The 27561-nt window shown below is 49.3% G+C and overlaps 1 protein-coding gene across 1 annotated transcript in view; it reads right to left on the reverse strand.

The window, feature by feature from the left end:
• GALNT17 (polypeptide N-acetylgalactosaminyltransferase 17) overlaps nt 1-27561 on the reverse strand; it is a 252120-nt gene that overhangs the window by 67518 nt on the left and 157041 nt on the right. The gene's annotated exons all lie outside the window — the stretch shown is intronic.

The raw sequence follows: 27561 nt of genomic DNA on the forward strand, positions 1-27561 counted from the left end.
GTGAATGCTCCACATCCATTTCCCAGGCACTGCTCCCTAAGGAATGCCCCCCACCCCCTTCCTCCCAGACTGGTGCAGACCCAAAACCACCACTCTGCTTTTCATTCCAGTCACCAGAGACACTCCAGGAGGTATCAAACTGAAAGGATTCTCACCCTCTGTATTTCCACAACAATAATCTGCTTTGCTCTATGCAAAACCTGTCATGAATATGTATTCCAGCAGCAGCAGACATAAATCAGAGCTGGGGGTGAACACTCAGCAGGCAGCTCCTCAATTAGAACCATTCCTTCCCTGGAGATAAGGCAGGCTCCACAGGAAAACACCAGGAGCACCTTGTCCAGAGCTGCCAGTGTTCCAGGAAAGCCCTGCCCATCTCCCAGTGCTGGGATTGCTGTACTTCACTCCTGGAATTATTTTATAACATGCAGTGTTCAGACCACAGAGCCCCAGCCATTCCCAGGTCCCAGAGGTCACCTGAGGCTCCTCCTCTGCAAAAAGCCCTCGTTGGAGGGAGTTTGGTGATGCTCTCCTGGCACCCGGGTTAGCAGAGGGATGTACAAAGGCACCAAGGCTCTGTTCTCCTCCAGACTTTTCCAGTTTGGAGCAATGCCAGGGAGGGAGATGATTTTTTCATGTCACTTTTAATGAAGAGGCAATATTCATTATTGCAGCCTGTTTTACCTGGTGACAAGAGTGCAAGGCATGTTCAGCCAGGGAGGGTTTGGCACTGTGGCATGGATTGAACCCACCCCACACACCTGCCACAGACTGGGCAAACCCTGCCTGAAGGTCCAGCCTGGCTGGTCCAGGCTTGTGGTGGCGTTCACAGGGGTCTGAGGATGAGGGAAGAGATGAGGATCTGACTCCATGGTTCACAAGGCTGATTTATTATTTTATGATATATATTACATTAAAACTATACTAAAAGAATAGAAGAAAGGATTTCATCAGAAGCTGGCTAAGAATAGAAAAGGAATGAAATGATAACAAAGGCTTGTGTCTTGGACAGAGAGTCCAATCCAGCTGGGCTGTGATTGGCCATTAATTAGAAACAACCACATGAGCCCAATCCCAGATGCACCTGTTGCATTCCACAGCAGCAGATAACCATTGGGTACATTTTGTTCCTGAGGCCTCTCAGCTTCTCAGGAGGAAAAATCCTAAGGAAAGGATTTTCCATAAAAGATGTTTGTGACACGGGCTCACACAGCTCTGGGAATGAAATCTGTCACTGACACACCTGGCTGTCCCTGGCACAGCCCTTTCACCTGCAGCTCTCTCTCTTCTCCCTCTCATTGCAGAGCTCCTGCCCAAGCTGTGTTTCTGAGCAGGGGGCAGGGGAGCTGTGGTATTTTTTGGGTCTTTAGGATGAAGGAGGAATTGAGAATTTGACTTTATGTTTTTAGAAGGTTAATTTATTATTTTATGATGTATATTATATTAAAGAATACTATAGTAAAAAATAGAGAAAGGATACTTACAGAAAGTTTAACAAGATACTAATGAAAAACTCGTGACTGACTCTTCAGAGTCCCAACAGAGCTGGACAGTGATTGGTCATTAAGTAAAAACAATTCAAATGAAACCAATCAAACAATCATCTGTTGGATAAACAATGTCCAACCACATTCCAAAGCAGCAAAATACAGGAGAAGCAAAATGAGATAATTACTGTTTCCAGTTTTCTCTGAGGTTTCTCAGCTTCCCAGGAGAAGAAATCCTGGCAAAGGGATTTTTCAGAACATGTGACAGTGACACGGAGCCCAGCATGGGGCTGGGGTGCCTGTGCTGCAGGACAGCCACCTTCACCCAGCTGCAGCCCCAGAGGGACAGCAGGCCATGGATTAAATCCCTCACAAACCCATCCCAGCAGCCTGAAGAGCCTCGCTGGCTTCTGGCCATCCCAAAGCACCAGGAACAGGTAGGTGCTCCAGAGACACCCAGGCCCAGATCCTGGGAAATGCAAACCTGGGAGGACAGAGCCCAGGAAAAGCTCAGAAACCACCAGGAGACCTCAGCAGGCGCCAAGCCTGAGCTGCAGCCCTGTCCCAGACATCTTTTATGGAAAATCCTTTCCTTAGGATTTTTCCTCCTGAGAAGCTGAGAGGCCTCAGGAACAAAATGTAACCAATGGTTATCTGCTGCTGTGGAATGCAACAGGTGCATCTGGGATTGGGCTCATGTGGTTGTTTCTAATTAATGGCCAATCACAGTCAGCTGGCTTGGACTCTCTGTCCAAGACACAAACCTTTGTTATCATTCCATTCCTTTTCTATTCTTAGCCAGCCTTCAGATGAGATCCTTTCTTCTATTCTTTTAGTATAGTTTTAATATAATATATATCATAAAATAAATCAGCCTTCTGAACCATGGAGTCAGATCCTCATCTCTTCCCTCATCCTCAGACCCCTGTGAACACCATCACAGAGCCCTGCATGTATTGAGATCACAGCTTTGGAGGGGACTCTGCTGGGAGTGACAGCAGAGCCAGGTGTGATTGCTGTCACCAGCATCAACCCCACACCACGAGGAAGGTTCAGCTCCACTGGTTCCCCTCCCACACCAGCCCCCAGCAGCACTCCAAAGCACACTGCCCAGACACAGTCTGATGGCACCCTCAGGGAAAACACATCTCCAAATCCTCCACTGAACCCCTGTTGTGAGGGGGCAGAGTCTCACAGCCCCCAGAGCCCTTGGGAGCAGAGCAGGGATCATTCACACAGTTCCATTTGCTGGAACGTTGATACCATCGTGAGCAGAATGCCAGAACTGCCACAAGGATGAGCCCTGGGACCAGACAGGACAGCCACAGGCCTGCCCCGCATCCTGCTGCCTGGGGAATCACCCAGAGAGGGGAAAGCAGAGCAGAACCAAGAGGCTGTAATGCTGGCTGGGGTCTGTGTACAAATCACCAGCAAGATGGTGTCACCACATTTCTCTTCCCAGAGAAAAGCAAGGCACATCTTCCCAAGAATATTTCTGGGTTTCACATTCTCTGAACCTCAGAGAAAGGAAAAACAATTCTTCTCATTTGCTGTGCTGTATTTGTGCAAAACTAGAATGCAACATGGGGATTGTTTACCCACAGTGATGGTGTTTTGGTTCCTTGGCCTGTCAGGGCCAGGTGTGTGTGTGTGTGTCAGGACTGTTGCGTGACAGTCATGAGATCAGTGCAGCTTGTGCAGGGTTGAGTGCTTGGCAGATTCAGTTTAGATGTAATGTAATATAGATGTAATATAGTATAGAATAATATAGTATAATAAAGTAATTAATTAGCCTTCTGATAAGATAGAGTCAGATGTGTCATTCTCTCCCCTTGTCAGGGGCAAAAATATCATTGATAGGACACGACTGCTGTGGAACTGCCTTGAGCTGTTTGATTTTCCAGCATCAGTCTCATTCCATGGTTATGGCAATGGGAAGATGCCAGCAGCTCACATCCCAGGCAGCAGACCAAGAACTCAATGTTACAACTCACTTTATAAGTTTTTTGACCAATCCCACAAAGCAAAAGCACATTGACAGTAGTTCTATCCAACCACTATAAGCACAGGTACCTTTGGTTAAACAATGCTTGCTTATTTCAAATACAATACCGGCTTGTAAGCCTTAAAACACAATGCACAGAGCTCCATTATTAAGCTTAGAACTCCCTAATATCTCACTAGATAAACTGTTCTGTAGCTTAGGGAGTTATTCCAGACAAGCATTAATACACACACCATTGTTCTATGCATCCTTGCTTTCTACATCTCATATAATTTTTCTGCTGACCAATCTCATGGCTACTGCTCAGCTCCAATCACAGTTCTGCTGTCTCTGGGGCCTACCTTTTGCAGCTTTCCCAAACCCCTCTGATTTTGTGGATTCCCACAATTCCCCTTCTTGTTACAACTAAAAACAAACCTTCATAACTGTGTTGTTTATTAACTACCTTGCAATTCCCACAAGGCTGCTGCTGGATGCCCTGGCAGTGATGCTCATTAACATGTTGGGATGCTCCCAGGATTTCTGGCACAGACCAAGGCTTTGCATTCCCATGCTGAGGGATACACCATGCTCATCATCACTTCACCACCACGTAGTTCATCATCAAACAGCAATAAACTTGGGTTCTGTGGTTCCTGAAATTCAGGAATATTCTACTCTGAGAATGTGCCAATAATAACAAAAAGAACAACAATAATATATATTTAAAAATCCCAATAAAGATCCCAGGACTCCATTTACCACAGGCACTGTCACATCCCATTTTCTATGAGAAAATTTCAAGCTCCTCTGTGCTAACCAAGAGAAGCAGGAAAATGCCAGACTAAAGGCTGCCTTTTTATGCTTGCAAGACTCATAAATCCAGGCGAGTTGACTCTGTTTCATGTTTTAAGATTTCCCCTTAGCAAACACCAAGGAGTTGCCACTTTCTGCCTCCAAGGGAATTTGTTATGGATCAATTCAAAAAGCAGGAGAGCAGAAAAATGGGCATTTTCTGATAACTTTAGTTGTTACCTGCTGCCCTGCACATGTTCATGGGGAAATAACAACATCTGCTTTAAGATATTGCCTTAGGTTGGAAATGTGTGTGTGTGCTCTATTCCTGTGTGATGGGGCAGTTCTCTGCTGTTCTTGGGGCAGTTTTCTTGATCTCTCCCCCAGCCAATCCTCCCTGCAGGAGATCTCTGCTGTCCATGGCCACTGAGTGTCCCTGCAGGGCTGATCCAATTCCAGCATCCCATGGGGAGATGCTGCGCCCAGGGCAGGAGCCAAGCATTCCTACCTGGATCCAATGTGAGCCTGGCACAGCACAGCAGCCTTTGCCCAGTGCATTGCCAGAGGAGCAGCTTCTGCTGCCCTGCATGGCCAGAGGGAGCCCAGGCCCATCTCCAGCAGCCCTGGAGCTGCAGAGGAAAACTCCCCCCTTGTGCAGGATCCCTGCTCCAGCAGAGCCACAGCTGGCACTGCAGGAGGGCTGAGCCCCCATGGGATGGGGCTGTGCCACCCCCTGACACACAGGGGACAGGGACTGCTCTGACCCTGGCAGTGGGTGTTTTTTGTTTCTATTATTACATTTATAGAATTTTCAAATTTTCCTAGTAAAGAACTGTTATTCCTACTCCCATATCTTTGCCTGAGAACTCCTTAATTTCAAAATTATAATAATTGGGAGGGAAGGGGTTCACATTTTCCATTTCAAGGGAGGCTCCTTAGCAGACACCTGGCTTTTCCAACCCAGGCAGACAGGATCATGTAACTGCCAGGAGAGCTCCAGGACTGAGCCAGCAGCTCCCATGCAAGGAGCAGGAAACACAAGGTGGAACATGGGGAGATGTGTTTGGTGTTTGTACATGCTCAAGAGAACATTTGCTGCCTTTAAACAGCAGTGCCTTCCAAAGGAACTGGGATAGAGGAGGGAAGGCAGACAGTGAATGGCAGACTGGGAATGACACCTCTGCAGGCCCTGAGCAGGGCAATGCCAGAGCTGCAGGCCTGGTCAGAGCCAGAGCCCATTCCCTGAACAGGTGAGGCACCACAGAACATCCTGAGGTGCAAGGAACCCCAAGGATCCTGGATCAGGAATGGTGTGGCCAGCAGGAGCAGGGAGGTCATTCTGGCCCTGCACTGGGCACTGCTGAGGGCACACCTGGAGTGCTGTGTCCAGTTCTGGCCCCTCAGTTTGGGAAGGACATTGAGGACCTGGGGAGTGTCCAGAGGGAGCAACGGGGCTGGAGAGGGCTGGGAACACGAACCCTGTGAGGAACCCCTGAGGGAGCTGGGGGTGCTCAGCCTGGAGCAAAGGAGACTCAGGGCTGCCCTCATCACTGCACAGCTCCTGAAAGGTGCCTGTGCTCAGCTGGGCTGGGATCTTTCTCCAGCAGCACTGACACAACCAGAGCACACAGCCTCAAGCTGTGCCAAGGGAAATACAGGTTGGATATTAGGAAGAAGTTCCTCACAGAAAGGGTGATAAAGTTCTGGAATGGCTGCCCAGGGAGGTGGTGGAGTGCCCATCCCTGGGTGTGTTTAACAAAGCCTGGATGTGGCACTGGGTGCCAGGGGTGAGTTCAGGTGCTGGGGCTGGGTTGGACTTGATGATCTTGAAGGTCTCTTCCAACCTGGTCATTCTGTAATTCTGTGATCAAGTCCAGCTCCTGGTTCTGCACAGCCAGCTCAGGAATCAGCTACAGCACAGGCTGCTGGGGCTTTAGGGAGCCAGACTGCAGTGCTGATCAAGGGGTTTGCTGGCTGTGAGCTGTGGCTCTCCCTGGGTTCAGGGGTGCTGCAGGGCAGAGCACCCATGGTCAGGCCTGGCTGCAGGGCAGGAGCTGTCCCCATTGATGGCTCAGCTCTGGTGACATCCCTGCTGCTCCAGACGTGGCATGTGTCCCTGCTGAGGCCGTGCAGGTGTGTCTGTGTTGCTCCACTGTGCCTCAAGCACCCTCAGTGCTTTTTCTTGCTCCTTTTTAAATGCAGCATTTCAATCATTCTTGGAAGAGAAACATCTTTTCTGAGCTGGGACTCAAAGCTGCTTTTCTTGGCAGTATAAATGTGTCCTGCAGTCACTTTTTTTATCTGAGCTCTGCTGTTGCATCGATTCTGTTCTAACCTGCTGTTCATGTGAAAGAACAAATCCTGGCAATAACAGCAATGCCAGAAAAGCATTTTATAGAATCACAGAATCACCCTGAGCTTGAGGACCCCCACAAGAACCACCCAGTCTGACTGCTGGCCCTGCTCAGGACAGAGATTTGGGCTCTGCTCTGTCGGCTGCATCTCCCTGGCTCATCCAGCCAGAGAGCACATCCCTGCTGCCTGGGGTCCCTGCAGCCTCCGTGGCTCAGCTCTCAGCCCAGCCCAGGCTGGTGTGGCCCAGCTGAAGCTCCCTGAATGATCCAGTGGCAGTGCTGATGCTCAGCCTCGCTGCAGGGCTCCGGTGCCCAACACAGAGGCTGTAGAAGGAAACAGATTCCATCTGCCAGCAGCTCCGTGAGACAGCCACAAAGAAAGGGTCAAATGAGGAGCAACAGCAGGAAAAAAATCAAATAGAAAAATCTGTAGTATCTGTCAATCCTGCCTTTTAACTGGCTCAGCTGGGCTGGCAGGGACTGCAGCGAGGAGAAGTCAGGCCCACTAATCTGATTAACGGGTGATTAAAGGGCAGCCACTGCCAAAGGAAGGGGCTGAAGGGTTAACAAATACCACACTCCTCACTGGAGGAGACAGAACACTGTCTGCCTTGATGATGAAATGAGTGCAGTTTTGACAGATCTGGGGCTGCTGTGCTTAACCTCTCCTGCAAGGAGATTTTGAGCTGATTTGCTCTGTCAGAAGAAATCCTTCCCACTGCCAAGCACTTCCCTCCATCTGAGGATTTAGCCAGCAGCAGGGAGCACAAACAACTTGGAAATCACTTGCTGTAAACTTGTGTGCATCCTCTTTGCTCTCTGGCCTTGCAAGAGCTGTCCTGTAACACACCAGAGCTGTGAAGTGAGGCCACCCAGGCAGAGGGGAACAGGGGCTGAGATCCATCCCTCCACCCTGAGATCCATCCTGAGATCCACCCCTCCATCCTGAGATCCATCCTGAGATCCATCCCTCCATCCTGAGATCCATCCTGAGATCCATCCCTCCACCCTGAGATCCATCCTGAGATCCATCCCTCCACCCTGAAATCCATCCTGAGATCCATCCTGACATCCATCCTGAGATCCATCCTGAGATCCATCCCTCCACCCTGAGATCCATCCTGAGATCCACCCCTCCATCCTGAGATCCATCCTGAGATCCATCCTGAGATCCACCCCTCCACCCTGAGATCCATCCTGAGATCCACCCCTCCATCCTGAGATCCATCCTGAGATCCATCCCTCCATCCTGAGATCCATCCTGAGATCCATCCTGAGATCCATCCTGAGATCCATCCTGAGATCCATCCTGAGATCCACCCCTCCATCCTGAGATCCATCCTGAGATCCATCCTGAGATCCACCCCTCCATCCTGAGATCCATCCTGAGATCCATCCTGAGATCCATCCTTCCACCCTGAGATCTGTCCTGAGATCCATCCTGAGATCCATCCTGAGATCCATCCCTCCATCCTGAGATCCATCCTGAGATCCATCCTGAGATCCATCCTGAGATCCATCCTGAGATCCATCCTTCCATCCTGAGATCCATCCTGAGATCCATCCTGAGATCCATCCCTCCATCCTGAGATCCATCCTGAGATCCACTCCTCCATCCTGAGATCCATCCTGAGATCCATCCTGAGATCCATCCTGAGATCCATCCCTCCACCCTGAGATCCATCCTGAGATCCATCCTGAGATCCATCCTGAGATCCATCCTGAGATCCACCCCTCCATCCTGAGATCCATCCTGAGATCCATCCTGAGATCCATCCTTCCACCCTGAGATCTGTCCTGAGATCCATCCTGAGATCCATCCTGAGATCCATCCCTCCATCCTGAGATCCACCCCTCCATCCTGAGATCCATCCTGAGATCCATCCTGAGATCCACCCCTCCATCCTGAGATCCATCCTGAGATCCATCCTGAGATCCATCCTTCCACCCTGAGATCTGTCCTGAGATCCATCCTGAGATCCATCCTGAGATCCATCCCTCCATCCTGAGATCCACCCCTCCATCCTGAGATCCATCCTGAGATCCATCCTTCCACCCTGAGATCCATCCTGAGATCCATCCTGAGATCCATCCTTCCACCCTGAGATCCATCCTGAGATCCATCCTGAGATCCATCCTGAGATCCATCCCTCCATCCTGAGATCCATCCTGAGATCCACTCCTCCATCCTGAGATCCATCCTGAGATCCATCCTGAGATCCATCCTGAGATCCATCCTGAGATCCATCCCTCCATCCTGAGATCCATCCTGAGATCCATCCCTCCATCCTGAGATCCATCCTGAGATCCATCCTGAGATCCATCCCTCCACCCTGAGATCCACCCTGAGATCCATCCTTCCACCCTGAGATCCATCCTGAGATCCATCCCTCTATCTTGAGATCCATCCTGAGATCCATCCCGAGATCCATCCTGAGATCCATCCTTCCATCTTGAGCTCCATCCCTCCATCCTGAGATCCATCCTGAGCTCCATCCCTCCATCTTGAGCTCAATCTCTCCTCAGCCATCCCCAGAGCTGGATCACCCTCAGGCCTTTATCCAAGCTCCCAGAGCAGGACAGAGACTTCAGCAGGATGAACCACTCCATCTCCAACTTTCTTCTCCTTATAAAGCACAGGAATTGTCCAGGATTTTCCATGGGATTTGGGGCAGACCCTTCAATAAGAAGCCCAGAGAATTGCACAGCCACAGCCAGCACAACCAACACTGCTGTGTGCTCAGCAAATGAGGGGGAAATGGGGCTGGAAGAGACAGAGCAGAGGCAAAATCCAGGAGTTCTCTCTGCCTTCAGCCAGATCCAAGGCTGGGTGTGTGAGAGGGAAGGGGAGCTGGATGTAGCCAGCAGCTGGTGCCTGGTGAAGAGGAGGGACACAGTTCTGCCATCCCAGAGCTCACTCCAGCCTTGGGCAGAGATGGGGGTGACATTCAACCTTCTGCAAGTCTGAGAGCCTTCAGTGGGCTTTTCATGCTGTAACTAACCCAGAGACTGTTGGGATCTCTGTCAGAGTGACCCCAAGAAAGGTTAGAAAGTCTCTTTTCCCAGCCTGGCCCTTGAAGAAGGAGTCAGAGCTCTTCATTTCTCGGTCCCAAGGTTGTTCATTGTTTCTTATCTATAAAATTCTTTCTCCTGTCCTGCCAAGGTCCACTCAACAAGACAGTTCCAGGCACTCTGCCTGCCCCAGGGCAGGGTTATGTCTTTATACTAAAAACTACCTGTACAATGTTTACAATTACTTTCCAATACCTATCACCCATATTAGACAGTGAACTTCTACTCTAAACCAATCCAGAAGTGCCACCATCACAGCAGAAGATGGAGGCCAAGAAGAAGAAGGAGAAAGGCTGGGCACACCCAGATCCCTCCATCTTGCCTCCCTGAACCCCCATTCTAAAAAACTCCAAAATCTACTTTTCCACCCTGTGATAACTTCACTATTTTTCTACCTAAACTCTTGTGGCTTGCAGATCTTCATCTAAGGTTGGTAATTTGCTCCAGGGGTCATAATCAAACCCACAGGTGTTCTGGGCTCTGTGCCAGGGTCTCTGAGCCCCCTGGCAGGGTCTGGGCTGCTCAGGACAGCCAGAGGGATGTTCTGGGTTCTGAAAAGAAACTTGCTGAACAAATGAACTTTTAGCAGCAGCCAAGTATCCTCACAGAGAGTAAAGCAGCATCTCCAGTGTTTCCAACCCCCTCTGAGCTTCCAGCACAGGGCCCAGGGAAAAGCCTCTTTGCTTGCCCTGTCACTTCTGATTTAGAGCCTTCCCACATCCTCCTCCAGGCTCCAGACTCTCTGCTGAGCATTCCCCCCTGATGGAGGAGCCCTTTGGTGCCCTCCATGCCCTCCTCTGAACCATTTCCAACTGAGAATCCCTTGGGAGCTGCAGACCTGGGGCAGGCAGGGTGTGAGCAGCCAGAGCCATTCACTGTCAGCTCCTTTCCTGATAAATCTCCGTGGTTCTGCTGCCACTGGCTCAGAGGTGCTGCTGGCAGGAGGACAGAGTTTCATAAGGCACAGGAGGGACGTGGGCTTGCAGGACCCAGCATCAAACGTGGCTCAACCATCACAAAACTTCTACCTCTGAGGGAACAACTGCCTCTGGAGCAACCCTAGCAGAGAAACCTGCTCAGCTCGAGAGCCACAGCCCTTCCAGGTGATTAGAGGAGCATTTGTGCAATGGCTGTCCATGCCTTTCAGCTGCCAGGGGCAGACACTCTTCAGGCTGCTCCATTTGACTTGCAGGAGCTAAATGCTTTCCCTGACAATTGAGCTGCTTCCTCAGAGCACAGATTTAACACAGCTTTCCTTTCTCCCTTCCTGTGATGCTTTCCAGTAATGAAAGCAGCCACCCCCAATGCCCCAGGACTTGCTCTTAACTGGAATGGAAATGTGGGAACCCAGGAAAAGAAATCTGATTTGCACTTCCTGAAGATGTGCTGAGAGAAGCTCAGCAGGAGCAACTTCATCCCCTGAGATCTCCAGCCCTGGGTCACGTTTCCTTGTTCCCATAAAGAATATTGCTCTTCTCCTTCCATAAACCCCTGGATTTACACCAGCAGGGTGGGAACTACCTGAGCATAACCTCCAGCAGATATAACTCCTCATTTATCTACAGCTCAGATAATGGACCTGGGGGCGTAGATCAGCCTGGGGAGCAGGCACTGTGCACTGCCTTAAATGTTGCTATAAAATAAGGAGGTTTATGAATTCCTGTTGTTTAGTTAATCATCGATTTATTTCAGAACCCTGCACACTGCAAGGCAGCTCAACTTGAGGGGAAAAAGGAAAAGAGATACAATTTTATGGGAAGATAAAAAAAGAGGTTTATTATATATAACCATTAGAGTTCCTCCTTCAGATGTTTCAATGTCTAATGAAATTTAAAGCTCTCTCTGTGTTTTCCTCCCTCCTCTACAGTGATGATTGCCTTTAGATATACATCCCAGTTACAGTAACATAACCAGAAATGATGGCATGCCATAGGTATTTTATTATGCATTCAGTTTTTTAGGGCTCAAATTCTATCTGCACCACAGAAACCTGGTCAGTAAAGCTGCCAGAACTTCTGCAAAGACAGCAAAACTGACAATTCCCCATTTCATATCACATTTTCAAACATATCTCCCTCTTAAACGTTACAGGTCTTCTAAATTTGATGCCAATAAACACATTTTCTCCTTTAAATGTGTCCCAGAAAGCCAAGCAAATCCATTAAACACAGCAAGTGCTACCCCTGGAGCAAATGAAACCAGGCAGCCCAGACTCACACTCCCCTGGCTGCTCATTTTGGGAAGATACTTCTCAATTTTATTGGACATAAAAGTGTGGGAATGGGGGAAGAGGATTCAGTGTCTACGTGTCCCTCCCAAAAAATGAAAATGCAGCTGCTGTAAGTGTTTTTTAAATTCAAATGCAGCAGAGATTTTAGAAGGAAGAGGCACTTTGAAGCAGGACATAGGGCCAAGCTCCTTGGCCTGGGGTGCAAATTTCCATCAGAGGGTTTTGGAGGCAGGGATGACACAAATCCCACCCGTCCCACCCCTCTGTCAGAAGGGTCCTCACCTCCCCCAGGGCTGGGGACACAGCCCCTGGCACCTCTGAGGAGCCCCTGGCACCTCCTCAAACCAAGCACCAGCAGAGCAGCAGAACCTGCTCCAGACCCTCCCAAATAACTGAGTCCAAACCTGTCCCAGGCCCTCACCTCACCTGGGGACAGCAAACACCCCCTCCATGGGCTGCCCTTCCACTGGGCACCCATCCACACAGGATGCAGCTTCAACTGCTGCATCTGAGCTTGTACAGCAGGAAAAAAATCTATTTGCTGGCTGTTCCACCTGTGATAGATGAGTAATGCCATGGTGGACTCTCTGTCCTAGGTTACAATATAAAATGTATTCTGTTCCCATCCTCAAGAGCTGCTGAAACCAGGAGGGGAATCATTTCTTCCTTATCTCCTGTTGATGGGCCCATCAATGCCTTGCCCTCCAGGAGCCATTTCTGTTTCATGGAGTCCCCACATGACTCAGAACGATTCCAGCCCATTGTGAGATGTTCCACCCAGGGGGAGGAGCTCAGCATCCCTACCTGGATATAATCTGGGCTTTGGGACAGAGCAGGCAGTCCATACCCACTGGTCTTCCAGAGGCCAAGAGCGACCAGATGGTTTCTACAGGATCACCATTTCAACAAGGCCATTTCAACTGGATTGCTACCAACACCCTGACCAACAGAGTGTCAAGTTGTGTTCTGACTCTGTCAGTGGTTTTTCTTTTGTATTATTGCATGTATTTGGGTTTTCCTCCTTTTCCTAATAAATTTTATTTCTGACTTGGAGTCTTTCAATGGTTTTGCTTTCAAACTAGAACACTCTCACAATTAAAGGGCAAATATTATCTATGTTTTATAGATTTATAGTTGTGTTTTCCCCCCCTTGTGTTGTTCTCAGGGGTGCCCTGGGTTTGGGACATTTGGGAGGGTCACTCGTTCCTGTGGCAGCACCTGAGCTCCAATCAAGGTGTCAGGCAGTGATCTCCAGCACTGGGCAGGGAAGGAGGAGTCCATGGACAGAACTTTGGGGGAGCTAAAGGGTTAAAAGGTGAAACCTCCATGGTGTGGGTGAGCACATGGTGGGAAAGATCCTCTGCTCCCAGCACTGTAATATTTTCTCTATTCAGCCTTCTGTTGTATTTTTGATAAGGTTTTAATAAACCTTTTAAATCCTTGTTAGTGAGCATTGTTTTTCTCACACAGCTGAGGTAACCACCCTGCTCCTGCTGCTGAACAATCTCCTTGGATCACCCCAGTGCTTATCCCTGAACAACTGTTTGCTCCTGTAATTTAATCTAAATAGACAACAGAGCTCTTGTAAAAATGAGACAAAGGACACGGCAAGACACTTCTGTGTGCCTGACAAAAGCAGCAAATGATGGAAGTGAACAGTTCTGAAGGGCTTTTAAAATGGTTCACTTGGCTGATTTTGGGCTGTCAGCAAAAATTATCAGTGAGGTGCCCTGCTGGGAAGGGTCTGGTGCTGCTCCTGCCATGCACACATCCCGAGCCACAGGGACCTGGCTCTGCTCTCTGAACCTTTTGGAAGCTTTTCCCCATGGCCTCAGGAGCAGGTGGAGATGCAGCCCCAGGACACAAACCCCTGGCCAGGAACTGCAGCCCAGGGGCTCAGGGAGGAGCTGGGAGAGCCTTTGGCAAAGCCATGGAGAAATGATCCCCTGCTCTGATGGGATTTGGCTGTGGCTGGAGGAGCCTGGCTGGCACAGGGGCTTTGTCAGGGCAGCTGGGGGCAGGAGCTGCTGGGAACATCAGGAAACTGCATTTTTCTCCAGCTCTGCTTTTTTCAAGTGTGGGATGAAGACATCTGTGCTGGCCATTAAAGCAGGAACATCTCCTGTGACTCCCCACCTCTGAGCACCCTCTGGAACAAGCAGAGATAAGGACAAAACCATTCCTGCCAAAATCTGAGTTCACCAGGCTGGTGAGAGGCTGCAGGATCTGGAGCTGGCTGAGCACAAACCAAAGCCACAGGAATGCTGGGTTTCAGTGTTCACAGCCAAAGGCCAGGATCCTGGAATAATCCAACAAGGAACATGAGCTTGTTGCAGACCCACAGAGCTTCAAAATGGCCAAAGCCAAAATGCTAAAGAGAAACCAGATGTAGTTCTGTACAATTAGATGGATTTAAACCCAAAATCCCAGGAAGGAGAGGAGGAGCATTGAACTTCCAGATGCAAAGTTTGTGTTTGTTTGCAGCTCTACAGCTGCAGAGTTGACCAAATCCAACCTCATGGGGGCTGACGGCTGAGCCCCAGGTGTGGGTTTGGGTTCACTCTGCTGGAGCTCACAGATTGGAGGGGACTGGAAAGAGGAAAATGTGTCCTGACAGCCCAGATTTCACAGAGGGATGGTGCAGCCCCGGGATTTGCATCAATTCCCTCTGTCCAGAGCTCCAGGAACAAAATGGGCAGGCACAGGAGGGACCCAGAGCAGCTGGGGATCACACTGGGAACCCTCCTGTGCCACCTGAAAGGGGAAAATCAGCAGCTGTCTGTGGTGGTGTTCACAGGGGTCCCAGGACAAGGGAAGAGATGAGAATCTTGACTCCATGTTACAGAAGGCTGATTTGTTATTTTATGATCTATATTATATTAAAAGAAAATGATATGCTAAAACTATACTAAAAGAATAGAAGAAATGATTTCATCAGAAGGCTTGAAAGGAATAGAAAAGGAATGGAATGATAATAAAATCTTGTGACTGACCAGACAGTCCAAGCCAGCTGACTGTGATTGGCCATTAATTAAAAACAACCACATGAGCCCAATCCCAGATGCACCTGTTGCATTCCACAGCAGCAGATAATTATTGTTTTTCTTCTCATCTGAGGCCTCTCAGCCTCTCAGAAGAAAAAATCCTAACGAAAGGATTTTTCATAAAATGTGTTTGTGACAGTTGTCTCCCTTTGGTGGGGGATCAACATCTCAGGATAGACAGGACCAGAGAGCAAGATGTTTCTTCATCATTCACAATCTCTTTGTCACCTTTTCTTAAACATTTAAAGGCTCCAGCACCTTCCCCCAGTCCTGGCTCATCAGTTAATATCCAGTGTTTCCTTTGGGAAGGAAACAATCAGCTTGAATGATGCCAAAGGTGCAATGACATAAAGGAGATGCTGGATGAGCTCAGCCCTGAGCCTGCTCATTGCCAAAGCTCCTCCTGCAGACAGGAGCCCCTCCCTGGCCTGGGAGATGGGCAGGGTGGGCTGTGCAAAGGGCTGGGCATTGACCTGAGGAATTTCCAAGCTGAGGAATTGCCAGGAGCACCTCCAGTGCCCCTGGCAGAGGCACCCAGGGAGCAGGGAAGGGACACAGCCCAAGGATCCCCTTCTGTCCCAGCTCCAGGGCAGATCCTGGGGGTCACCCTGTGCCTTGGAAAAGCAGAGCTGAGGATTTTCCATCCCATTTTCCACCTTGAATTCAATATATTTAGTCCAAATGTGAATTTATACCTAATTGTGTCTCTCAGTTTAACTCTGCTGCTTTGACAGAATGAAACACCTCCTAGAAAAATAAACTGGGGTTCTCTGTGCCTGAGGCAGATCCAGACAGTTCTGCCCTCCCTGGGATTACACAGGAGTTCTTCATTATCAGCTGCATCATTTCCAGTGCTGGGAGATTCTGAGGCTCTTTGCAGGTTGAGCTTCAAGGCACAGATCTGATATTAAGGAACTGCAGTCAGCACAAAACTGTATTTCTTAACAAAGGAAAAACTAAAAAAAAAAAAAGGTGATCCTGTCCTGATTGATGCCACTTCATTTGCATATGCCCACTAGCAGCACTTTGGTTAATTAACACATATTTTGTGTCTGTAGATGAATATGAAATAATGGGTTTGGTACTGAGGCTTTGGGTGTAAATTCAAGCACTGAACAGGTTCACTTCCCTCCTTCTGTATTTTCTGTGTAAATAAGACACAATAACTCCTCAGAAGGTGGTGACACATGACAAAAGCCAAGAAGAATGTACTTGTATTTTAGAGCCAGACGAGTTAATTAGCTCATCAGGTGGAAGCACTCTTTGGAGGGGCAGGGATGAGGAACAACATCTTCTTCAGGGGAAAATTGAATTCTGGAGATATTAACCCTTATGGCTCAAGTTCAGCTCCAGAGGCCTCAATCCAGAACTGCACTTAGGCAGCTGGAACAGCACCACCAAAATGAAAAGGGCTGCCCAGGTGGCTGAAGTTAAGTGCTCTGCTGGATCCCAGCCTGGGCAGTCAGAGCTGGAATTTCATTTCATTTTCTGAACTGCTTCCTGCACCAGCAGCTTCCAAGAGAGGCAGGAAATGCTGCTCTGATCCTTGAGCAGAAATACCCCAAGAGATCCTTCAGCTCCATGGCACCCAGTGCCTCAGGGCAGAGCTTTCAGCCAGAGCCAAGGAAGGCTGAGTCAGCCCTGAATCCCTCTGGAATGCGAGGCAGGATGGGCTGGGGCTGAGCTCCAGCACCAGGAGCTGCTGAGGAGGTCCAGCAGCAGCATCTTCCCTGCTGAGGGACCCCTGAGGAAAGCCTGGCATCAGGAGAGGGATAAAGGAGCTTGAACAGCTCTCAGGCCTTAGGGAAAGGTGCATCAGAGCCATCAGATCATCCCTGAGCCAGCAGCCTGGCTGTGAATAATGAATCACCTCAGAGAAGGCAGAGAGCTCCCTGCTGGGAGGGAATTCCCTTCCCAGGGGCTCCCAGTGGGAATGCTGCTCACAGGGAGCCCCACAGAGCTCCTGGGTCACAAGGACCCTGCAGACAGGGATAAAGGCACAGGGACATGGGAATGCTGCTCACAGGGAGCCCCACAGAGCTCCTGGGTCACAAGGACCCTGCAGACAGGGATAAGGGCACAGGGACATGGGAATTCTGCTCACAGGGAGCCCCACAGAGCTCCTGGGTCACAAGGACCCTGCAGACAGGGATAAGGGCACAGGGACATGGGAATGCTGCTCACAGGGAACCCCACAGAGCTCCTGGGTCACAGGGACCCTGCAGACAGGGATAAAGGCACAGGGACATGGGAATGCTGCCCAGCTGTTCCCACTGGGATCTCAGGGTGCTCAGGGCTGTCACACTCTCAGGGCTGTCACACCAAGGGACAGGTGCCAGGCTCAGTGCCAGGCTCCTCCTGCTCAGGGAAGGAAAAGGAAGATTTTCCAGGATGGCTGGAGGAGAGAAATGATCAATTCCCACTGAATTTGGCTGGGAATTTCCTCCTCCCTGTTGCACTGAAGCAGTCCCACAGGTCTGCCAGTACTGGGAAAGCTGTGGGAGAAGGGAGCCAGCGAATGTGAGAGGACCAAAGGAGCTGCTGGGATCCTGGCAGAGCCCAAGGATGCCAACACCTTTCCTACACCCAGGAGAGGCTGCAATTCCTGCCCCAAGCAAGGTTCAGGCCCACTAAATCCACCTGAACAGGGCACAGCAAGTACAGGGAGCCCCAGGGTTTGTCTGGATCAGAGGGAGCCATGGGCTGGACAGGGCACAATCCCCCAGGGATCCTCCAGAGCCTTTCCCAAAGCCCTGGAGCCAGGCAGGATCCTGCAGCCAGAGCTGCCATCCCTGCCCTGCCCTGCCCTGCACACGTGGGGCTGGAGACAGACACAGGGGAGGGTGGGAAAAACAGAACCTTCCACAGACACTGAAAGATTTGATCTGCAGCCCTGGGAGAAGCTTGGACTGATGTAAAAACACAATACACAGACATTTGGCAGAAAAATCATAAACTTATGTTTCGTAGTTGTAAGTAAGAATATGCCAATGATGCCTCAGGTTTAGCTTTTCCATTTTTCAGATTCTGTGCTGCTTCAGTGTGTGGGTCTGGGCTTCATATTATGGGATGGTGAGCTCTGTGCACAGAGCAGGGAGAAAAAACAATTCCTGCTCCAGCTGGGGACCAAGGACAAATGAGCCAAATCTCAGGCCCAGGAGCACAAACACCGTGGGCTGAAGAGAGAAAAACAAGGATGGGACTGCATGGGCTGGAGCTGCAATTGGACAATGAACTCCTCTTGGGACTTTTGCTGCTCACAGTGACCCTGAGATACATCAGAAAGTCTCTTTTCCCAGCCTGGTGGTCGAAGAAGGAGTCAGGGCTCTTCATTTCTTGGTCTCAACATTGTTTATTGTTTCTTATCTATAAAATTCTTTCTCCTGTCCTGCTGAGGTCTGCTCAGCAACACAGTCAGAGGCACTCTGCCTGCCCCCAGGGTGGTGTTGTCTTTTTATACTAAAAACTATGTGTACAATGTTTACAATTGCTTCCCAATACCTATCACCTATGTTAGACAGTGAGCTTCTACTCTAAACCAATGTAAAAGTGCCACCATCACAGCAGAAGATGGAAGCCAAGAAGAAGAAGGAGAAAGGCTGGACATGCCCAGATTCCTCCATCTTGCCCCCTGAACTCCTATTCTAAAAACCCCAAAAAATCTATTTTTTCACCCTGTGATAAATTCACTCTCATTCTACTGAAACTTTCGTGGCTTGTAATTCTTCATATAAGGTTGGGAATTGTTTTTTCCAAGGGCTCAATCAAAGGCACAGGGCTCTTGGGCTCGAGTCCTCCAGGACAGCCAGAGGAATTTCCTGGGTTCCGACAAACTCCAAGGTGCAAATGGAGCAGAACTAACAAAAGTGAGAGACCCCATGATCGATTGTGCATTTTGTGGCCATTTTGGGTTGTGCTGCCCAAGGTGGATCCATGGAGGCCTCTTAATAAATCCCTGCTTTATTCTTTAGCTCTGTCTAGTCTCTGTTCCAGGTCAGCCTTCACAAGGCATCACCTTAACTGAGAAAGTGCCTTGATGAGATGGTGAAGGGTTTATAATGTGGGGATGTGGTTGTACAGAGTAGCTGAGAGTTTAGAAGCTATAATAGTTATAATAATGTGTGTGCATGTGAGACAGAAGCCATTGACAAAAGTATCCACAGAGTGGTAGAAGTAAGTAAAGGTGATAGGTGAGAAAAGCAGAATAAACCCTGTGGGGTTTACAAAGTTCTGTATTGCCTTGTAACAAAGAACCTGTGACTGCTCCTGAGCTATGGCTGGGTGCTTGCTCCTCTAAAATCTCACAGCCTCTGAGACTGATGTTTATCTGAGCAATAAATCATTCCTAGCCCCAAAATAGCCCCATCCCTTCATTTCTAGCAGTGCCAATGACAGGGGAGCATGGCCAGCCCAGCCCAGGTGAAGGAGCAGGGGGGTTTGGGGGGGCTCTAAGGGCAGCACCCACCCAGCCTGGCCCTGGCACCAAACACGGGACTCTGCCAGGATCCCAAAGCAAGGACTGGGGTATCCCAGGGATTTGGGTGTCCAAGGGGCAGCCAGGAGGAGATGCTGGGTGCTGCAGCCACGTGGGGAGGAGGAGGAGGAGGCAGGAAGGTCTCCCTGAAGCTGGGAGTGCAGCTCTGGGACAAGGCTGGGTCACAAACCCTGTCATTGTCCCTGCCCTGTCCTGCTGGCTCTGCAGGCTGGGATGGAGCTGGGCAGGGATGGGCTGTCAGTCTGTCAGTCTGCTCCCTGCCATCCCATCAGGCTGTCAGAACCTTCCTCAGACACTGAAGGGTTTCATCTGTAGCCTGGGGAGAAGCTTGGATTGATGTAAAAATACAATACACAGACATTAGGCAGAAAAATCATAAACTTATATTTCTAGAGTTTAAGTAAGAATATGCCAATGATGCCTCAGGTTTAGCTTTTGTATTTTTTCAGATTCTGTGCTGCTTTAGTGTGTGGCCTTCCAGCTGCATTCCCTGTCCAGGAGGAGTTCAGATGAGAAGGAAATGCAGCTTAGCCAGCTCTGAGAGCCTCCAAACAGGGGGTGCTTTGTGAAAAGGAGCAGGTCTGACCTCCAAGTCCTTGGGAGAGGACAACAGCAAAGCCTCACAGACACCCCAAACACACTAAAAGCTGCTTGGGAATCTTTAACTCTGAGGTTTTGGGTTGAAAATCACAGGAGTGCAACAGCATTGATTACATCTTACCAGGAATAATCCTTGAGCTTAGGGGAAATCTGTAGTCAATGAAGGGAGAGTCTTATCCCTGGAAAAAGGCAACACTCATTGAGACAGGGCTGCTCCTGCCCTGCCTGAGTCACCAGACTCCAGAGGAGGGAAAAAATCAACTTTGTGGCTCTGGCTGAGGTGGGAAGGGACCTGTGTGTCCCACAGCCCCAGCACGTGCATCACAAGTGAGTCTGCTCCTAAAAAGAAGAAAAATCCCCTTGCTTTGCAGTCACAACAGGCAGGGAACTTTCCAAAGGCTTCAGGAAAATAATGGGATGAAAAAACTCCTCATTCCTCACCTCAGTTCATAATGAGCCTCATTTCTTGGTGTCACATTTTCCTTGGCATTTCCCAAGAGTGTTTTTTTGTCAGGTGACAAAGTTCAGTTTTGCTGGGAGTTGGATTTTAGGGAGAGACAAGGCTGTTTTTTCTGGTTTATGGGGTAATTTATATCCCAGCACACACAGAGCAAATGTGCTGATGCTCACCTTGCCCAGGGAAGAGCGAGGGCAGATTTCAGTGCTCATTCCAGGCACCCAGGAGTACTTTGGAGGACAGTTGTCCTCCAGGGAGAGCTGCTATAGAACAGCTTCCAGAGGGCCTAACTTTGCTGCAGCTCAGCAATTCCTGACCAAATTGCAGCCTCCAGGCACTGGGGGAGCCAGGGCTGCTCCAGCTCATGCATCATCCCCCAGTAATGAGAGCTCAGTGTGGCCATGGCCCAGGCAATGGGACAGGCAGGGCTGGCCCAGGGGCCAAGAGAGAAGGGGAGCAGTGGGCAATGGGGGTATCAGCTGTGGGTTTCCCTGGGTCTGGATTAGGGCACTTGAGATGATAGTTCATGTTCACACTCAGGTGTTTATTATTTCTTATCACTAAAACAGTCTCACTGCTGTGAGTTCAGCAGCTTTTCATTAGAAGGCACAAAATGGCCAATAATCTCTTGGTACAAGGTCCTTTAAAGCTAAACTATCCAATTAGGAACTGACACCTGGATTATTTTCCCTTTTAACCCAATAACTGATCCCACAGAGCCCACAATGAGGACTTTTCTGCCCAATCACAAAATGCAAACCCAAACCCATGGAGAAGAAGGAAGAAGAAGCATGAAGAAGAAGCCCAGGATGACACCCTGTGCCTCCATCTTGCTGCCATCCACTACATACTAAAAATCCCAAAACCTCAATTTCTCACCAAGTGACACACCTGCACTGCTCTCTACAATCTATTTCACACTTTAGTGGATTCCAGTCTATTCTGGAGTTTAGGAAACTTTCTCCATGGATGAGGTCAAAGTCAGTGCTCCCCTGGGGTCAGGGCAGCCCAGAGCAGACACAGAAACATTCCCAGTGCCTGGGATTCCACAGTGTGCCCTGCAGGATGCTGGCAAGATGGAATTCAAATGATTCATTTCCCTGCTGGCACCCCCCATGGCAGCTCCTGCTGCAGGGAGTCCCTGAATGCTCCCCAGAGCAGTGAGGAGTGGCTGGGGACAAGTCCTGGATGGGGCAGCACTGGGGGGTCCCCGGGGATGCAGCTGAAGGGCTCCTGAGCACCCCAGGGGAAAGGGACACAGCCTCAAGCTGCACCAGGGCAGGCCCAGCCTGGACAGGAATTTCTGCCTGGAAAGGGCTGGAAGTGCCCAGGGGGGTTTGGAGTCCCCATCCCTGGAGGTGTCCCAGGAACAGGTGGCACTCAGGGAAAGGGGGAAAATGCAGACTCAGGGGCCTCCTTTGCCACCTCTTGCCCCACAGAGGATGGAGAGCTGGAAGCCCAGGAGAAGTTTAAGTGATGGAAGTCATGCCCAAGAAAAGCAGTGTGGGATGGAAACCCAAACCCAGCTGTCCTGGGGACACTGGAGGTGTCTTTGGCGTCCCCAGCTGGGCTGGGAGCACCTGTCCAAGGAGTCCCTCAGTGGACAGAGTCAGGGAGAGCCAAATCCTACAGCAGGGGAAGCTCAGAGCTCACCAAAATGCAGCAGAAAGAGCAACATGGGTGAGTGCTGCTGAGGAGAGCAGAGTCAGAGCACAGCTGAGCTCAGCAGGAGCTGCCCCAGGGTTTCTGAAACCCACTGCACAAAGAAAGCAAACTCTGCCAGATCCATGAACCTGCCTGTCAGGACCCAGGACATTGCTCTGGCTGACCTGGGTGATTCCAGACCCTGGCAGGGGCTCAGAGACCTTGGCACAGAGTCACAAACACCTGTGCCTTTGATTTTAGCCCATGGAAACAATTACCAACCTTGTGTGAAGAGTTACAAGCCACAAGAGTTTGAGTAGAATGAGAGTGAATTTGTCACAGGGTGAAAATGTAGAATTTTGGGGATTTAGAATGGGGGTTCAAGAGGCAAGATGGAGGAACCTGGGCATGTCCTGTCCTTCTCCTTCTTCTTGTCCTCCATCTTCTGCTGTGATGGTGACACTTCTGGATTGGTTTAGAGTAGAGACAGACTGTCTAACATAGGTGATGGGTATTGGGAAATTATTGTAAATAAAGCACACACAGTTCTTAGTATAAAAAGCCAACAGCACCCCAAGGGCAGGGACTGTGCCACAACCCGACCTGCTGGACAGATCTCAGCAGGTCAGAGAAAGAATGGAACAGATCAGAGAAAATAAACAACCTTGGAAAGCAGAGCTGAGGAATCTCAACTTCTTCTGCAGTCATGGGGCTGGGGAAAAAGAGACTTTAATACCTTGGGAGCCATTCCAGCAACACCAAACCCAAGACCTGCCCAGCCCTTGTCTTGGCTCCACAGCACAAGAGCCCCAGGGCTGCTGCTCCTGCTCTCCACATCTGGATTTCACCACCCAGGGCCCTGGACAGGCTCTGACCTGGCCCAGTGTTAAACCAGCCCCTGACAAATCCCAAGCACTGCCTGCCAGAGGCACCAATCCCACGAGAATCAGTAAAAAGCTGACACCTGCCAGAGTTTGAAGTGACAACAAGGCATGGCTGAGTCCTGAAATGGATTTCTTCACCCACCAGTGACTCTCAAACAGTTATTGCACGGGCAGAGCCATCACATTTCCCAGCAAAGATGATCAGAGCCTTCCCAGCATAAAAATCAGCATGTCAGGGACAAGAGGAGAATCAGCTGGGGTGAAAATCAGCCCTTCCTCCCTGCTCCCATCTGCAGCAGATAACAGGGATGACAAACCCTCTGCTCTCAGGGGGAAGTGAGCTGGGAGCCTCCTGCCACCCCCTCCCCAGCAGGGACAGCCACAACCCAGCACCTCCTGCTCAGGAACCATGCAAACCCAGCTCCACTCCCTGCAGGAGGCTGGGGTGGGAAGCATTTTATCAGTTTAGAAAACAAGAGTAGAGCTCCAGCTAAAGCACCCTCGAGCAGCCTCTAAATCCTCAGCTGACAGCTCAAATGCCAGAGCTCAGAGCTGAGCTCACACTTGTGCTGATTCCTGCTCTTCAAACAAATGCAGGCAGTGATTGGATATTGTTCAGGGGTGGAAATATTTCTTCCCACCACACCACAATCACTCTGAAGAGCAAAATCTCCTCCAACAGGGGTGCAGGTACAAATAAACAGAGGGAGGTTGTGTATTCCTGGTGTATCAGTATTTCTGAGAGCTTTTCCAAGGTCAGGCCTACCCTGGTCTTATTTCCCTCCAAATTAACTTGGTTTTTATTTGGAAACATCCTTAAGCCCTAATTTCTAACTGGATTTTGGTGTCTGACAGATAAAATACTTCTAAAATACTGGTCTGGAGTTTATATTGCTGGCAAGTTTGGGGTGTGGGGTTTTTTGCTTGATTGTTTCAAACTCTTAATGTTTGGGGTTTTTTTTTTTGTTTTGTTTTGTTTGTTGGTTTTTTGTTTGTTTGTGTTTGTTTGTTTCTTTGTTTTCTAATGTTTGCTGAACTGCAGGAGTCTCCAAGGTCCTGCAAGGCACCAGCAGGTCTGAAGTAGCTGCTCCATGCTCCTTGTGCCTGGAGATGGAGGAGGGAGAGCTGATCCCATCCCACAGAGCAGTGCCAGATGCATCTCCCATGGCTGGTAAAGACAATTTCTCCAGGTTTTAATGGTTTCCCTGTTGGTTTCTCCACATCTTGCTCTAACTCCACATTTCTTTCCCTGGTAAATGAGCCCAGAGTTTCATTCCCTGCTGGAGGGACTGCAGCCCTAGGGCCCCAGCACAGGAAAGACAATGGAGCAAGTCCTGAGGAAGCCACGGAGCTGCTCCAGGGCTGGAGCCAGGCTGGCAGAGCTGGGGGTGCTCACCTGGAAAGGAAAAGGCTCCAGGGAGAGCTCAGAGCCCCTTGCAGGCATGAAGGAGCCACAGGAAAGATGGAGAGGGGCTGGGGACAAGGGATGGAGGGACAGGACACAGGGAATGGCTCCCACTGCCAGGGGGCAGGGCTGGATGGGATATTGGGAATTAGGAATTGTTCCCTGTGAGGATGGGCAGGCCCTGGCACAGGGTGCCCAGAGCAGCTGGGGCTGCCCCTGCATCCCTGGCAGTGCCCAAGGCCAGGCTGGGCAGGGCTAGGAGCAGCCTGGGACAGTGGGAGGTGTCCCTGCCATGGAGGGGGTGGGATCAGATGGTTTTTAACATCCCTCCCAACCCAACCATTCCATGATTCCATGGGAATGCCACCCCATGTGCCCCGTGCACATAAATCCTCTGGCTTGGCAGCACCAGTGATCTGCCTTGCTGGATTTAGAGGACAAATCTGGGGGGAAAAAGCCTGGGATATTAAGAGGAGATGCCATGCTTTTCTTCTGGAAATACTTTTTAGGCTCCAGGACGACCCTCAGCCAATTTAACAGCAGCAGTAAAAGCAGCTCAAGTCAGTGGTTAAACCTCCAAGGGATCCCTGAATTGTGCTTGACTTAATGAATCCAATAATCGATTCCTACAGCACAAATAAGGTGTGGGATGGATCAGCTAATAAGCATTCTCAGTTAATTGCTTTCTTCAAGTGACAATTTGTACAAATGATACCATCAAAGTAGTAATAATATCCCTATTGATTAAATTAATCTCGAAAAGACAACTCAAATAACTTTAATTAGCAATGCATGACACAAGCACAAAATACTCTGAAAACAACCTTGCAACCCATCCCAGACTTGGAAACCGTGGCAGCAGCCATGGCACAGACTTTGGCATCTTTATTGCAGCAGATCCAAACAATTTTATGGACCATCTTTAGGGAATGTCTGTGACTAACCATGAAGAGCCACTAAGCCTCCCTGCAGAGCCCAAGAGCACAGGCAGCCTCCCCACTTAGTCACACTCACTGAAAACCCAGGAGCACAAACAGCTCCAAAAGAAATGAAAACTTTCCAACAGGAGGAGCAGGGATGGGGAATAAAGTCTCTGTGCCAAAATTCCCACCTGGAGCTGCCAGGGACCTGCAGCAGCAGCACTTTCAAACCATGAGAACTGGGCACCACGTGGTATTTTTGGGGTCCCCCATGGAAGGAAGGAAGGAAATGATGAATCTGACTTTATGTTCTTAGAAGGCTATGATATGGTATTATGTTATGTTATGTTATGTTATGTTATGTTATATTATATATTATGCTATACTAAAACTATACTTAAGAATAGAGAAAGGATACAGACAGAAGGCTTAACAAGATACTAATTAAAAACTCCTGACTCTCTCCAGAGTTTTAACACAGCCTGACTGTGATTGGTCATTAAGTTAAAACAATTCACATGTTGGATAAACAGTCTCTAACCACATTCCAGAGCAGCAAAACACAGGAGAAGCAAATGAGATAATTATTGTTTTCCTTTTTCTCTGAGGTTTCTCAGCTTCCCAGGAGAAGAATCCTGGGCAAAGAGGATTTTTCAGAAAGTGTGATGGTGACAGGCACCAGGTTGATGATATCAGAGCAGAAACTCCTCCAGAATAGGAAAGGGTTAAAGAGTTGGCCCCAGGCTTGCTCAGAGAGAGCAGGAGCTGAGCTGGGCCAGGAGAAGGGGGCACAGCAGCCAGGGCTCCCCAGGATGGGGGAATGGGAACTGTGGAATGCCAGAGGGGCACACAGGAGCCCAGGGCCACCCTGAGAACAGGGGGACTAACAGAGCTGGGTTTGGGGTGTTCAGGGGGGCTTTAGGAGCCTCCTGCAGAACTTCTCTCATTTTGCTCCCTGAACTCAGCAGCTGAAAGAAACATAAGGCCCAGATATTAACCCACAATAGGCACAGTACAGCTCATTTTACAGCACTCAGAGAACCATGAAATTCTTTGGGGTGGAAAGTTTCTCTGAGATCTTTGAGTTCAGCCGTGCCCCCAGATCTGCCAAGGCCACACCAGTGCCACCAGCACCGTGTCCCCCAGTGCCACATCCCCACTGTTAAACCCCTCAGGGATGGGATTCCCCCACTCTGAAGCATTTATTTAATTCATTTATTTAATTTATTAATAAATCAGGACTCTTGTACATGGCTTTGGCCCTTCCAGGTTAGTCCAGCCCAACCTTGTCAATTCTTTATTTCCGTTTGTTATTCAGATTCCTCAATTTAATTTCCCATAACAGGTTACCCTGTGCTTTTGCCTGAAACACTGTGAATTTTCCATGCCCTTCTTTTAACCTCAATGAATTTATTACTTCATTTTTGGGCAGTTCTGACTAGATTTTTCAGATATTTTGATGCCAAAACTGCTGCCAGGATTTGAGGTGAGGCTGCACCGGTGCAGAGCAGAGAGGGACAATCACATCCATAAAACATTTAAAAGTGCCCCAAGATTCTCAGAACAATGATGGAATTTGCACCATCATGAAAAAGAAACACTTTCTGCATTTATTTTCATCCAGGAATCACTGAAACAACCAAGGAACCCCCAAGTTACCTTTGGGACTCCAGACAGCCACTTATCAGGCAAAACAGCAAAACACCCACAAACAGATTTTTGGAGCTCAAGAATCTTTAAAACTCTACTTTCTGTGCAGCCTTACAAGGCAGATTTCTAAGTATTTTGGCTCTCAAAACCACCAGTAATTTAAAAACCTTGACCAGAACACACAGCATGAGTGTGAAAATGCATGGCTTGGAAATGCAAGCTTGGGAAAGTCACTTGGGAAAGAGAAGGGCTTTTTATTTTTTTCCCCAGAAGAATGTTTATTGGCCTTTCTAAAAAATTCAGCACGTGAAAAAGAAGAGGACAAATGCTCACCACTTTCTCTGAGACATCCGGCCAAGTTTTCCAGTTAAGAAGCCAATCTTCAATTAAATGCCCCCAAACCAGGCAAATTAGCTGAAATTACTGTGAGAAGAGCAGCTCCACAATGAGACCAAAAATCCCAAATCCAAACAAACCAGGAGAGGCACGAGAGGAGCTGGGTTTGGAGAGGGATCCCTGCAGCCCCACTGCAGGATGAGC

This window comes from Molothrus aeneus, chromosome 20 (genome assembly GCF_037042795.1).
Source record: "Molothrus aeneus isolate 106 chromosome 20, BPBGC_Maene_1.0, whole genome shotgun sequence".
In the NCBI taxonomy this organism is placed as follows: domain Eukaryota; kingdom Metazoa; phylum Chordata; class Aves; order Passeriformes; family Icteridae; genus Molothrus; species Molothrus aeneus.